A 13,679-nucleotide genomic window follows, 5' to 3' on the forward strand; every position below is an offset into this window, starting at 1 on the left:
CTCCATTTAAAAGAGGTGAGGAATAATTATCTAAAAGAAGAGAAGATACATGATCTACTCAGGACCCAAGATTTTTCTACTATTTAATCCAAGATCTTTTTAATTCTGATGTTGATTTTCTCCTTGCCTTGCAATGAGATGAATTTAGAATTGTTACATGTAAATAGTAGGTAGATACCTATGTGTTAGATAAAGAATTTTAGAAAGGCTCCTCGGGCCTGCCCTGTGGCTCACTGGGTTAATCCTCCGCCTGCAGCGCCGGCATTTCACATGGGTGCCATGTTCTGGTCCCGTTGCTCTTCTTCCAGGCCAGCTCTCTGCTGTGGTCCGGGAGAGCAGTGGAGGATGGCTCAAGTGCTTGGGCCCTGCACCCACATGGGAGACCAGGAGAAGCACCTGGCTTCTGGCTTCGGATCAGCGCGGTGCACCGGCTGCAGCAGCCATTGAGGGATGAACCAACGGAAAAGGAAGACCTTTCTCTCTGTCTCTCTCTCTCTCACTGTCTAACTCTATCTGTCAAATAAATAAATAAATAAATAAAAGACTCCTCAAAATTTCTCCCACACTCTTAATATTCTGTATTATGGTTATCTCTTGGGTCATACAGTTAATAGGAATACTTAATGTTCCAGTGGGGGCTAGCCTCGTAAGCTCTTATGTTACTTTTCACTGGTGTTTATTCACCAATTGCATTTCACGGTAGCAGCTATGAGAGAGGAAATCTGATTGGAAGTAATATACATGGAAACTGTGATTAAAACAACAAGAAAGGAAGACACAAGTTGATTCCTAGGAAGGTGCAGCTGAACTGGCTGTCGTGGCCTCAGTTCACTGGGTGGCCTGGAGAATCCAGTAGACATTGGCTCCTTAGAAGAGATGAGAACAAGGAGCAGAGAAGTTACAGAAAGGGAGATAGAAGTCGTCCATAGTAAACTTAGCCTAGATGGTTGCTGTGCGCCTGGAGAGACACACCCCAAAATCCAGGGCACAAAATCCAACTGGCCTGAAGATATATTTCTAGCCAACAAGATTTGTCTTAATCTCACCTGCAGCATTACCAATGGTCTATATTGCAGATTTTATTGCTAAGGAAGACCCCAGAGATTATCTAACTCCAGCTGTTCAATTAGAGGATGTGGGAACTGAGGCCAGAAATGCTAAGTAATGTGCCCCAGGTTATCTAACAAACTAGTCACAGGGTCTCCTCCACTCAGCTAAGTCAGCCTTCCTGTTACCCCCAGCGCATGTCTACCAATCTCCACTCCCTTTCACTCCTTCTTCATCTTTTGCACCATCTTTTTATCATTGATACTGCAAAACTTTTTTTTCTGAAATTAACTCACTGGTTTTTACCACCATAAATAGAAAACCAAAATTGCTTGCCATAAATAGAAAGCAATAATAAATATAAGCACAGAAGAGTAAAAATAACAACATCGGCAGGGGTTGAACATCCTTAATATGACAATCTGAAATCCACAATGCTCCAAAATAGGAAACTTTTTGAACGCCAACGTGATGCTGCCAGTGGAAAGTTCCACACCTGACCTCATGCAGCGAGTCACAATCACACAGTCACACAACACACTGTTTACTCAGCAACCCCAGGGGAAACAAAACCACGAAGGGCAATGTCAATGTCAAGTGTGTATGCATGAATAAGTGCAAGAAAAGAAAATGATTGTCTATCAGCTGCAAACAAACTCAGGGTCAGGAGGGATGGCGAAGCTAAAAACCACAGATGGTCCCCATGGGTGACTGAGTTAGCAATGCCTTTGTTTTCTGATGGTTCTATGTGTACAGTCTTTGTTTCATGCATAAAGTTATTAAAAATGTTGTATCGGGGTGGGTGTTTGGTCGAGTGGGGAAGCTGCCAGTTGAGATGTGCATCCTAGCTTTGATACCCAGCTCTGCCCTCAATTCCAGCCTCCTGTTAATGCAGATTCTGGGAGGCAGCTGTGTTGGCTCAAGTATTTGGGTCCCTGCTTCCCACATGGGACACCTGGGCTGAATTCCTGGCTTCAGCCTGGCCAGTCTTGACTTGCTAGCATTTGGGAATTGAACCAATAAATAGAAGATCCCTGTACGAATGCCGGTTTGAGTCTTTCCATCTCACCCTCTCTCAAAAATACAAATCTTGGGGGTTGGCACTGCGCCATAGCAGTGGGTTAAACAGCCTTCTGCAGCTCCAGCATCCAATATGGGTACTGGTTCAAGTCCCGGCTACACCACTTGCAATCCAGCTCCTTGGGAAAGCAGCAGAGGGTGGCCCAAGTCCTTGAGCCCCTCTACCCACATGGGAGACCTGGAAGAAACTCCTGGCTTCTGGCTTCGGCCTGGCCCAGCTCTGGCCATTTGGAGAGGGAACCAGCAGAGAAAGATCACACTCTCTCTCTCTCTCTCTCTCTCTCTCTCTCTGTGTGTGTGTGTGTGTGTGTGTGTGTGTAATTCTGACTTATAAATAAATAAGTAAATCTTTAGAAAATATATATATTATTTAAAATTACTTTCAGGCTATGTGTATATGAACTGTGAATGAATTTCATGTTTAGGCTAGTCCATTCCCAAATATCTCAATATGTACATGAAAATATTCCAAAACCCAAAAAGATACAAAACACCTCTGCTCTGCTTCCATGCATTTCAGATATGGGATACTCAACCTGTGTATACTCCAGCCAGTATCTTTCCTGATGGAAGTCCTGTCCAAAATCTACTCCACCTTGTTACAATGTTGGATCAAAAATTCAGAGATAAATTAACACCAAATTGAAAGTATCTCTTTGATGAAATCAAAGGATTGAGAGTTGTGTGCAGAGAATATAACTTTGTCTTCATATGGTTCAATGTTTATTAATACCATTGTCCATCAACTTCACAAAATCATGCCTTGTGCCTCTTAATACCGTCTGGGATATTACTAGTGGTACATATATCATCTGAAATTGACAAACTGAGTTATATTATGCTTTATTAGTTGTTTAGTATTAAAGTTGATATAAGCTGTTTGTATTTTTAAATTCCATAGGATATTGCAAATTTAACTTCAGAGCCAAAATCAGATTATTTGATTTGAATGATGTAGTACTGACATAAAATTGTCTTAATTACAACCTGAAACAGATTTAGGAATCATAGCCTCTGGCTTGTTTGTGACTGTATGTGTCTTTAGTTAGGAATGGGATTGTATCTTCATTGATTTATGCCCTTCACATCACCTAGCACAGGGGAACCTGATCCAGGAGCCTTATTGTGCTCAGGTCATGGCTGCGGTCTGGGAAGAAAAATATACACATCCTATGCCCTCCGAGTCTGGTTTGGGTTCCGTATCCTACAGCAGGGAGCAGTGCAAGCTGTCAAATGATGAAATAGAGTAAAAATGTGTCTCAACAACTGAAATGTCTGAATATCCAAAACGATTTTAAATGAAAGAACAGTTACCACACAGAGAAGGTACTTTCTTCCAGTGACTTGAAAGATACTATCCTATTGAAAAGTGTTCAGGGGCCGGCACGGTGGCACAGCAGGTGAATCCTCCACCTGCAGCACCAGCATCCCATGTGGGCACCAGTTCTAGTCCCGGCTTCTCCTCTTCCAGGCCAGCTCTCTGCTGTGGCCCGGGAGGGCAGTGGAGGATGGCCCAGGTGCTTGGGCTCCCGTACCCGTGTGGGAGACTGGAAGTAGCTCCTGGCTCCTGGCTTCGGATCGCACACTCTGGCCATTGTGGCCATTTGGGGAGTGAACCAACAGACAGAAGACCTTTCTCTCTGTCTCTCCCTCTCACTGTTTATAACTCTGTCTCTCAAATAAATAAATAAAATCTTAAAAAAAATAAAACTATTCAGTAGATACTTTACTGTGGTTGAATGGATTCCAAATTCTTTTGCTGGAAACACAATCCTCAATCCAAGAGTGTGGTGGAGGTAGGGGTTTTGGAGGAGCTGTTTAGTTCATGAGAGCTGCACCCTGATTGGTATAAACTAGAATGAGCTGTACAATGAAATAGTTAGATTTATTCTTATAAATAATATGTCTCAGTAAACAGTCTCTTCAGTAATACATGATGTTAGGGGATTATGCTAGTTATGCTATTCCTACCATAGTTGTAGCTTTTGTTGCTACTTTGGAGAGATGGTAAAGAATACTTAAGGATATCATGTAAATGGAATGAATGAATGAATAAATAAATAAATAAGCTTACATATTACATATAAATGTGCATATACCCAAATATTAGAGAATATTTAAGAATATTTAGTCTTAAAACCAAGTAAATATTTGATTCCATATCTTAGATTATGTACTAGTTTTTTTCCTGGCATTTAGTATATTTGCTGCACAATTTCTTTTTTTGAAATATTTATTTATCTGAAAGACTTACAGAGAAGCAGAGGTAGAGAGAGATAGAGAAAGAGAGGATAGGAGGGAGGGAGGTCTTCCATCTGATGGTTCACTCCCCAGATGGCCTCAATGGCCAGAGCTGTGCTGATCTGAATCCAGTAGCCAGGAGCCTCCTCCCAGTCTCCCACATGGGTGCAGGGGTCCAAGGACTTGGGCCATCTTCTGCTGCTTTCCCAGGCCACAGCAGAGAACTGGATCAAAAGTAGAGCAGCTGGGACTAGAACCAGTGCCCAAATGGGATGCTGGCACTGCAGGTGGAAGCGGCTTTAGGTGCTATGCCACGGCGCTGACCCCCACAATTTTTAGAGTTGATTGTAAAACTGTGTTACCATCCTGCAATGGTCCTGTAGAATAAAACCCCTAAAAAAAATCAAGAAATCTGCCAGTGACTCTTTTTCTTTCTAGGTACTGTGCTTATCAGCCTGATTTTAATTTTTCTTTGCATCAAATATTCTATTTAAACCAATTGTCCTGTGTTTGAATTCCAAAGTTGAATAAACATCACTGTTATGCATAGATATCTAGAGGAACTTTCTTGAAGTGTGTTGTTCTGTTGTTTCCATCAGAATCAGCTGAGATGGTTGTTAAACAAGTAATTAGGCTCCACCACCTCAGTCCTTTTGTGGTAGACAGAATAATGGCTCCGTAAAGACGTCCACATCCTAATCCCCTAAACTATGGACTATGTTCTGTTACACAGCGAAGGAGAATTAAAGGTGCAGATGGAATTCACTCCGCTCGTCAGCTGTCCTGACAATGGGGCAGTCAACTTGGATTATCCAGATGGGCCCAGTGGAGCAGGAGGCCGAAGAGGGGAATCAGTGGGAGGAAAATGTGCCTGCGAAAGAGAAGCAGAGAGATGGAATGGCTGGCTTTGCAGGTGGAGAACAGGGTCCCTCTAGAAGCTGGCAACAGCATGGAAGCAGTCTCCCCTCCAGCCTCCACAGAGGAGTACAATCCTGTTAACAGTTTGGTTTGATCCTAATGAAACCGGTTTGGGCTTCTAGCCCCTAGAAAGGTAAGATGATGAATTTGTGTGGTGTAAGCCACTGAGTTTGTGTTAATTTACCACAAAGGTAATGAGAAACCAAAATACTTGGACGAGGGTACCCCCAAAATTATGAACTATGGAATTAAATGAAAAGTTGACTTGGGTGCAAATGTTTTTTAAACCTATGCTTTTAAGAGTTTTTTCATTGGGGCCAGCACTGTGGTGTAATGGGAAAAGCTGCTGCCTGAAGTGCCAGCATCCCATAAGGGAACCAGTTCTGGTCCCAGTTGCTCCACTTCCAGTCTAGCTCCCTGCTAATGCACCTGGGAAAGCAGTGAAGGATGGCCCAAATCCTTGGGCCCCTGCACCCATGTGGGAGATCTGGAAGAAGCTCCTGGCTTCTGGCTTTGGACTGGCTCAGCTGCAGCTGTCACAACCATTTGGGGAGTAAACTAGCAGTTGGAAGACTTCTCTATCTTGGCCTCTGCCTCTCCCTTCTATAACTCTGCCTTTCAAATAAATAAATAAATCTTAAAAAAAAAGAAAAAAACAAACAAGAATTACAGAATTACAGAGAGATAGGGAGATAGGGAGAGAGAGAGAGAGATCTTCTCTCCACTGGTTCATTCCCCAGATGGCCACAATGGCCAGCACTGGACCAAGCTGAAGACAGGAGCCAGGAGCTTTCCAATTCTCCCATGCAGGTAGCAGGAGCCCAAACACTTGGACCATCTTCTTTTTTCCCAGACCATTAGCAGGATGTTGGATCAGAAGTGGAGCAGCTAGGACATGAACCAGTGCCCATATTGGATGCTGGTGGTTTTACCTGTTACACCATCACACCAGCCCCTACGAGGATTATTAAATATTGTTTAAGGCATAAGACATTATGGAGTACCGATTCAACTGTTGTAGGATGTTTGTAGTTGTACATGTTTATGAGGTACTATGTGACGTTTTGGTAGCTGTATACATTGTGTAATGTCCATTCAGGGTAAATATATTAATGTCTTCAAACATTTAACACATCTTTATGGTAGTAACACCAAAACTCATATCATCTAGTTTGACTTTTATTTATAGAGAAGCACACAGTGTATGAATGTGACCTATAGTCACTGTTCTGAGCAGTGGAGCTCCAAAACATCGTACTTCAGCCTCTCTGTAACCTAGTGCCTGATATCAGCCTTTCTCTGTCCTTCCCACTTTCTCTCCCCAGCCTCTGGTAACAACCACTGTGTTTTAATTTATGTGAAATCACCTTTTGGTTTTTTGACTCCACGTATGAGTGAGATAATTTCATATTTGTCTTTCTGTGTCTGGCTTATTTCACTTCATGCAATGAACTCAAGTTCCGTCCATGTTATTGCAATTTCATCCTTCATTGTGGCTGAGTGGTATTCCATTGTGTCTGTGTACCACATTTTCTTTTCCACTAATCAGTGGGTAGATGCTTATGCTGTTTACATTTCCTGGCTATATTAATAGTGTTGCAATAAAAAGGGGTGCAGACATCTCCTTCACTGATTAACTTCATTTTCCTTGGATATATACCTAGATTTGGGGTTGTGGGATCATATCACATTAATTTTGAGAACCTCCATACTGTTTGCCATGAAGGATGTACTACTTGATATTCCCACCAACAGTATGTAACAGTTCCCTTTTTCCGTATATTCAGCAACACTTGTTATCTGTCATCTTTTTGATAATAGACATTCTAACTGGAGTGAGGTGATGTCTCGTTGTGGTTTTGATTTGCATTTCCCTAATGATTAGTGGTGTTCAAAATTTTTTTCATGTGTCTGTTGACCGTTTGTGTCTCCCTTTGGGAACTGTCTATTGAGATCTGTTGCCCATATTTTATTTGGAATTTTTTGGGTTTTTGCTGTTGAGTTGCTCTGAAAATTAACCACTTCTTAGTTGTATAGCTTGCGAATATTTTCTTCCGTTCTGTAGGCTGTCTCTTCACTCCATTGTTTCCTTTGGTGTGCAGAATCTCATTTGTTTGATTAAATCTCATTTGTCTATTTTTGCTTATGTGTCTTGTGCTTTTGGGGTTTGATCTTGAAAATCCTTTCCCATTCTGGTGTCTTCTTCCCTATGTTTTCTTCTAGCAGTTTCAGAGTTTCAGGACTTATATTCAGGTCTTTAATCCATATTCAGTTGATTTTTGTAGATGGTAAGTGATAGGTATCTAGTTTCATTGTTCTGCGTGTACATATCTAATTTTCCCAAGTACAATAAATTAAAGGACAGAAATATTAATGTTGGCTGTAATAGTTTAATGATGGTTAGAATAAATGGATTCTCAGTGATAGGTGGAATTGCACATATATGAAATAACAGTGAATAAAATATTTGGGAAAGCAAAGATACAATATTAATACCTAAAATATTACATTTTGGAGGACCACAAAACTAACTAGATTAACATATACCAGGAGCATTGATGGACTGATGAGAAGACGATGTTTATATTAGGGAATTTTGTAAAAATTACTGTAGAAGCTGAATATAGAGAGCTTTATATAAGCTAAGATTTTTTGGCTTAAATTATGAATAGATTGTTATTGAGTGAAATATTGTTTGGTGTTCCTAGGCATAGTTAATTGATAAAATTAGTCTTTAAGGAAAATTGATCCAAGTCCAGAGACTTTATACAAACTTATGTCTACAATTCCAAAGGCTGGGGTCACACACAAAAAAATGACAGATCCTGGATTATAGGTGAAGTTCCACGTGTCTGACTTAATCCATAGACACATACAGAAACATTTATGGATATATGTATATGCGTGAATTTGTGTACAGTACATAGACTCATATTTCCTTGCTTTGTTAATCAAGAGAGCCTAAAAGGAGTCATCCTCCAGCAACAGTGGGCATATCCAGTGCCCAAAACGTGATTGCTCAGACTATTCTCCAATAAAAGGAATTGGCAATTCTTGGAGAAATTATTGCTTCTATGTGGCAGTCTGATTGGCAGAATTATGGCCTCTCAAAACATGTCCACATCTGAATTCCCAAATCCTGAGTAAGTTATGTTAAATGGCAAAGGGGAATTAAGGTAGCAGATGGATTTGAGGTTGCTAACTGTTTTACTCTAATATAGGAGTATCCTGGATTTTCCAGATGGGCCCAATGTAATCACAAGGGTCCTTAAATGTGAATGAGCTGAACCAGGCAGACTGAAGCATGAGCGGGAACCAATGCCACATTGCTAGCTTAGAAAATGGAAGCATGGAGCTCTGAGCCAAGGATGCTAGCAGCCTCACAGGGGTGGGAACCATTTTTCTCCTGGGGCCATTTGGATTTTTAAAACATCATTTGCAGGTTGTGCAAAATTATCACCTTACCAGTTAGCCGGCTATAGATCTATTGAATTTTGAGTACCTTTCAAATAAAATTAACCCTAACCCTAACCCATTTTCCACAGGAAAATGGAATTTAAAAATGAGCTTGTTTTTGCAGCAAGAATTTTAAAATCCACGTGAAGTGGCCGCTCTGGTGTATCTGCAAGGCCATGTGGGGTGTGAGGGTCAGCAGGGCCACTGAAGTAGGCTGTGTCTAGCTGTCCTCTAGGAAGGTGGTCACCAGCAGGAAGTTGTTTAAGACAGATATTTGGCTCAATCACATGGAGGAGCTGGGGGAAGACGAGGAACTGTCAGAGGAAACTGAGCCCTGCTTCTGATGTGAGAAAGTCCAACATAAATTTCAGATGAATGCCAAGCAGCATAAAATTATAAAATTCATTTCAACACAACAACTGGATATAAAGTGGTATCCTGGGTAAGAATCTTTTTTTAAAAAAAAGATTTATTTATTTGAAAGACAGAGTTACAGAGAGAGGTAGAGACAGAGAGAGAGAGAGAGAGAGAGAGGTCTTCCATCTGCTGGTTCACTCCCCAAATGGCTATAACAGCTGGAGCTGAGCTGATCCAAAGCCAGGAGCTGTGAGCTTCTTCTAGGTCCCCACTATGGGTGTAGGGGCCCAAGGACTTGGGCCATCCTCTGCTGCTTTCCCAGGTGCATTAATAGGAAGCTGGATCCAAAGTGGAGCAGCTGGGACTTGAACTGGTGCCCATATGGGATGGCAGCGCTGCAGGCCAGAACTTTAACCTGATGTGCCACAGCATTGGCCCTCAGGTAAGATTCTGAAACAGCAAACACATCAGGTAAAAGCTAAGAAAGTCTGAGTGCAGTGTGGACTTTAGTTAGTAATCATCAAAATGGCTTCCTTAGTTGACCAAGGGTAGCATACTAATGTTAACAGGCTAGTGATCAGAGAAATAGAGTGTAGAGCATAAGAGAATTCTCTGCTCTATCTTTACAATTTTCTGTAAATCTTAAACTCTTCTGAAATAAAAAGTTTATTTTTAAAATGGCAGAGAAATGTTAGAAGAAGACAATTTCATGTAAGGTTTTAAAGGTGGTCTTGGGGTTAACTAGATAGAATAGATGAGAAAGTAATGAATGAGTCATAGACTATGCCAACATTTTAGGCATAGATGAATTTAACACAGCGACAGAGGAAAAAAAATGAGAGAGGAAGTTTGCTGGTGGTTGAGCAAATAATGAGTTTGTCTTAAACAAATTTGAGACAAAAATGGGTAATTCACGTGTAAATATAATCAACAGTTGGTGAGAATGAATTTAGCATTGGGTGAAAGCTCATGAATGGAACATGGGTGGGGATTTAATCATTCAGCCAGTAACTACTTAAGGAACAAGTACTACTAAGGGCTTGTGTGGCGAAAGGGAAGGGAGTATATACCAAAGAGCAAAGCAAAGTGTGCTTGTGCATCTCTCTACAGGTAACAACAGAAAACAGCAAAAACAGGCTTAAGTGAGACTTAGCTAGGAGTGTTAGAGAGAGGCACACTGTAATTGTCAGTATAAGACAATATAAGTAAAATCACTGTAAAATGGATGGTGAGTCTACCCCAAATAAATATGCTGAAGACTGAAAGTCCATTGTGGCTACAGTTGGAGGTGGGGCCCCTAAGAAAGTAATTAAATACAGTCATAGGTGTGGTGCTCTCAAACAATAGGATTAGTGTCCTTAAAAAATGAGGCACCAGGGTATACATTTGGCCTAGCAGTTAAAGACTCCAGTATCCCATACTGGAGTATCTGGGTTCAAGTCCTGCTCTACTCCTGATTCTAGATTTCTGCTAATGCACACCCTAGGAGGCAGCATGTGATGGCTCAAGTAGTTAAATCCATGCCACACACATGGGAGACCAGAGATTGAATTCTGGTTCGTGGGTTTGGCCCAGCCCAATCCTAGAGCATGAACCAATGGATCTAAGTACTTTATCTGTCTGTCTCTCTTTCAAATAAAAGTAATACAATAAAATAAAAAAAGAGACACCAGAAAGCTCAGTCTTCTCCAATCCCATCCCCATGTGCATGTACCAAGAACAAGCAAGAGTTGTATGAGGACATGTGCAGAAGGTGGCTTCTGTAATCCAGGAAGGAAATCGGTCAGAACCTTGATCTTGGACTTTCCAGCCTCCAGAATGTGAGGAAATAAATTTCTGTGTTCAAGCTACCCAGTCTTTTGCTATGGAAGCCTGAACTGGTTAATGCAGATAGTTACTAGAGGGTAAAAGGAGGAAATTTGAAAGGTCAGACAGAGTAATAATAAGAAAATCAAGATAATGCAGCATGAAGTGAAGAGAAAACAAGGCTTTATTCATAAACTTTTTTTAAGATTTATTTATTCACACACAGAGAGAAAGAGAGGCAGAAAGAGAAAGAGAGAGGTCTTCCATCTGCTGGTTCACTCCCCAATTGGCCACAACAGCCAGAGCTATGCCAGTCTGAAGCCAGGAGCTTCATCCAGGTCTTCCCATGGGTGCAGTGTTACAGAGGCCCAAGGAGTTGGGTCAGCTTCAACTTATTTCCTAGGCCATAGCAGCGAGCTGGATCAGAAGAGGAGCTGCCGAGACTAGAACCAGTGCCCATATGGGATGCCAGCACTGCATGCAGTGGCTTTACCCGCTATGCCAAAGCATCAGCCCCTGTTCATAAACATTTATTGAGAATTTATCTCATGCCAGACATTGTACTAGACTTCGAAGGTAGAATAGTAAGCAAGATACAACTTCTACCCATGTAAAACTTATATCCTGTGATGTGTCACAAAGCAGCAGCATTGGACAACCTAGCCAGATAGGGACAATGAGAAGTGCAATGAAGGGAGATTCAATGAAGAGTAATATTTTCAGCTAAGGAGTGTCCTGAGCAGTCAAAGGAGAACCCTTGGGAAGTAACGTAGACACTGAGGCCTGGCAGGGAAAGTGAGCTCCCTCTGCAAAATGCTGACAGAGGAGATTTACAGGCAAACGGACAAGTACAAATGCCACGGCATCAGGAAGCACTTGAGGAATCTGAGAAACACAAGAGGGATGCCAATTGGATCGGCATAAGGCAGTCAAGGGAGAATGAGATGGACAGGAGGTGATATTGTAGAATTTTGGAGCCGCATCATCCAGGCTTTGTAGGCCAGCATAAATACAGATTTTTCTTTTTAGGACAATGACAACCCATTGAATGAGTCTAAGGAACAGGTAGGTGACATGCCTGATTCAGATCTTTAAATGGTGATAACTGATTACTATGTGAAAAAATATTTTCAAGAAAATCAAGAAAAAAAAAAGATCGGTTGGGAAGTTCTTTCAAATTTAAAGAGATTATGGTGATTTAATTAGGATGGTGGCATATGGGTGTAGGGAAGTGGTGAAAGTTGAGATGCTTTTTGTTGTAGACATAAATGAACAGGGTGATGGATTGGCTGCAGGGAATTGAATCAAGAGAGGAATTAAAGCAGATGCCTGAGCTTTATTTGAGAAAATGGATGCATGATGGTGCCAAATACTGAGGAGAATAACAAAAGCCTAGGTTTGTGAAGAACATGAAAAACTCAATTTTGGACACTGGGATAGAAATCAATTTTGAAAGCTGCTGGCATTATTCATGGTGTTTAAATCCATTAGACTAAATGAGTGTTCTTAAGGGCAAAGTTCTGATAGCATTGAAGACAGAGCAAGCGCTGAGCCTTGGCAAAGAGATGGAAAAGGGGCATCAGTGAGCTAAGAGGAAAACCGGGAGAGGATAGTGTCCCAGGGCCAAGGGGAGAAGAGGTTTCCAGGAGGGTGTGGATTTCTGTGTCTGAGGCTGCCAAGGCCTCAGACGAGGTAAGAACAGAAGAGAGCTGGGCTTGGCAATGCAGAGGCTGTGGGAGGCCGTGACAAAGCGAGTTTCATGCAGAGAGAGGTAGAAATGGGAGCTAAATTAGAACGGGGTAAAAAATATGAATTGCAAGAAACAGAAATGATAGAATTAAGAATGTGTTCAAGGCACTTAATAGAAGGGTGAAAAGAAATAGGGTAGTATCTGAGGGGGAAAATGTGAGGTCACCAGAAGTGTGCTTTCTTTTTTGTTATTGTGTTCATGCTAGATATGCGGATAGGTATGATCCAGGAGGAAGGGTGCAAGTGATGTTGTCAGATAGGAGAGAGAAGTCCTAGTCCATAAGAAAACAAGAAGGGATTACAGTCCAAGAAAAGTAGAAGAGTTTGCACTTGGTAGAGACAAGGGATAATTCTTTCACTGAAACACACAGGGCACAGGTTCTGTTTAGTTAGATTTAGTGTGGGAACAGGAGGGAGTTTACCTTGATGCCTTCTATTTTCTTAGCTAAGCTCAGGGAAGAGATGTGAAGGGTGAAAGAAGGTTTTCAAATAGTCATCTGAGAGAGTGAAAAGTAAATTTACTGGGAAAACACAGGTGTGCTAGGCAGTGTTGAATGGCCAACTGAGGTATTTTGGTCATGAATTTCAAGTGTTATGAGTCTACCTTACTTTTTCCACCAATCTACAGCTCTTGGCAAGCAAACAAGGACGGGGTCAGTAGTTTGGAGACTACAATGGGGTTCAAGAACTGTAGCAATGGTGTGGACGGGTAATGAATGAGAAGACCAGCAGGTGATGGTCATATAATAGTATACTTAAAATGCTGGTCATTGCACTGACGGTGATAAGTTCCAGTGGCAAAGTGTGGGTTGAGGAAGAGAGTGAAAGAGGAGATGTCAAGGACTAGAGTGGCTAAAGCTTAGGGTATTTCATGGTTCTTGCAGTTGCTAAGAACAATGGCAAGAGTTAAAGGTGTACAGAAAGGCAATGAATCAGTTGTTGAAGGCTAAGTGAAGAAGGAGACATACGTAGGAAGATAGGAATTACCACAGAAAAGAAGTCGTAGGTAGTAAAACTAGACAGGA

The 13,679-nt window shown here is 41.5% G+C and overlaps 1 long non-coding RNA gene across 1 annotated transcript in view; it reads right to left on the bottom strand.

Annotated features, from left to right (window-relative positions):
- Window positions 1–7,656: 7,656 nt before the first annotated feature.
- The window catches only part of LOC149122237 (uncharacterized), a 58,021-nt gene continuing 51,998 nt past the window's right edge, over window positions 7,657–13,679 (bottom strand). The window contains exon 3 of the long non-coding RNA XR_016220452.1: window positions 7,657–9,549. This is a non-coding gene — a long non-coding RNA (uncharacterized LOC149122237). The remainder of the gene's footprint in view (window positions 9,550–13,679) is intronic.

Source organism: Oryctolagus cuniculus, chromosome 14 (genome assembly GCF_051225735.1).
Source record: "Oryctolagus cuniculus isolate XC-2025 breed Fujian yellow rabbit chromosome 14, ASM5122573v1, whole genome shotgun sequence".
NCBI lineage: Eukaryota > Metazoa > Chordata > Mammalia > Lagomorpha > Leporidae > Oryctolagus > Oryctolagus cuniculus.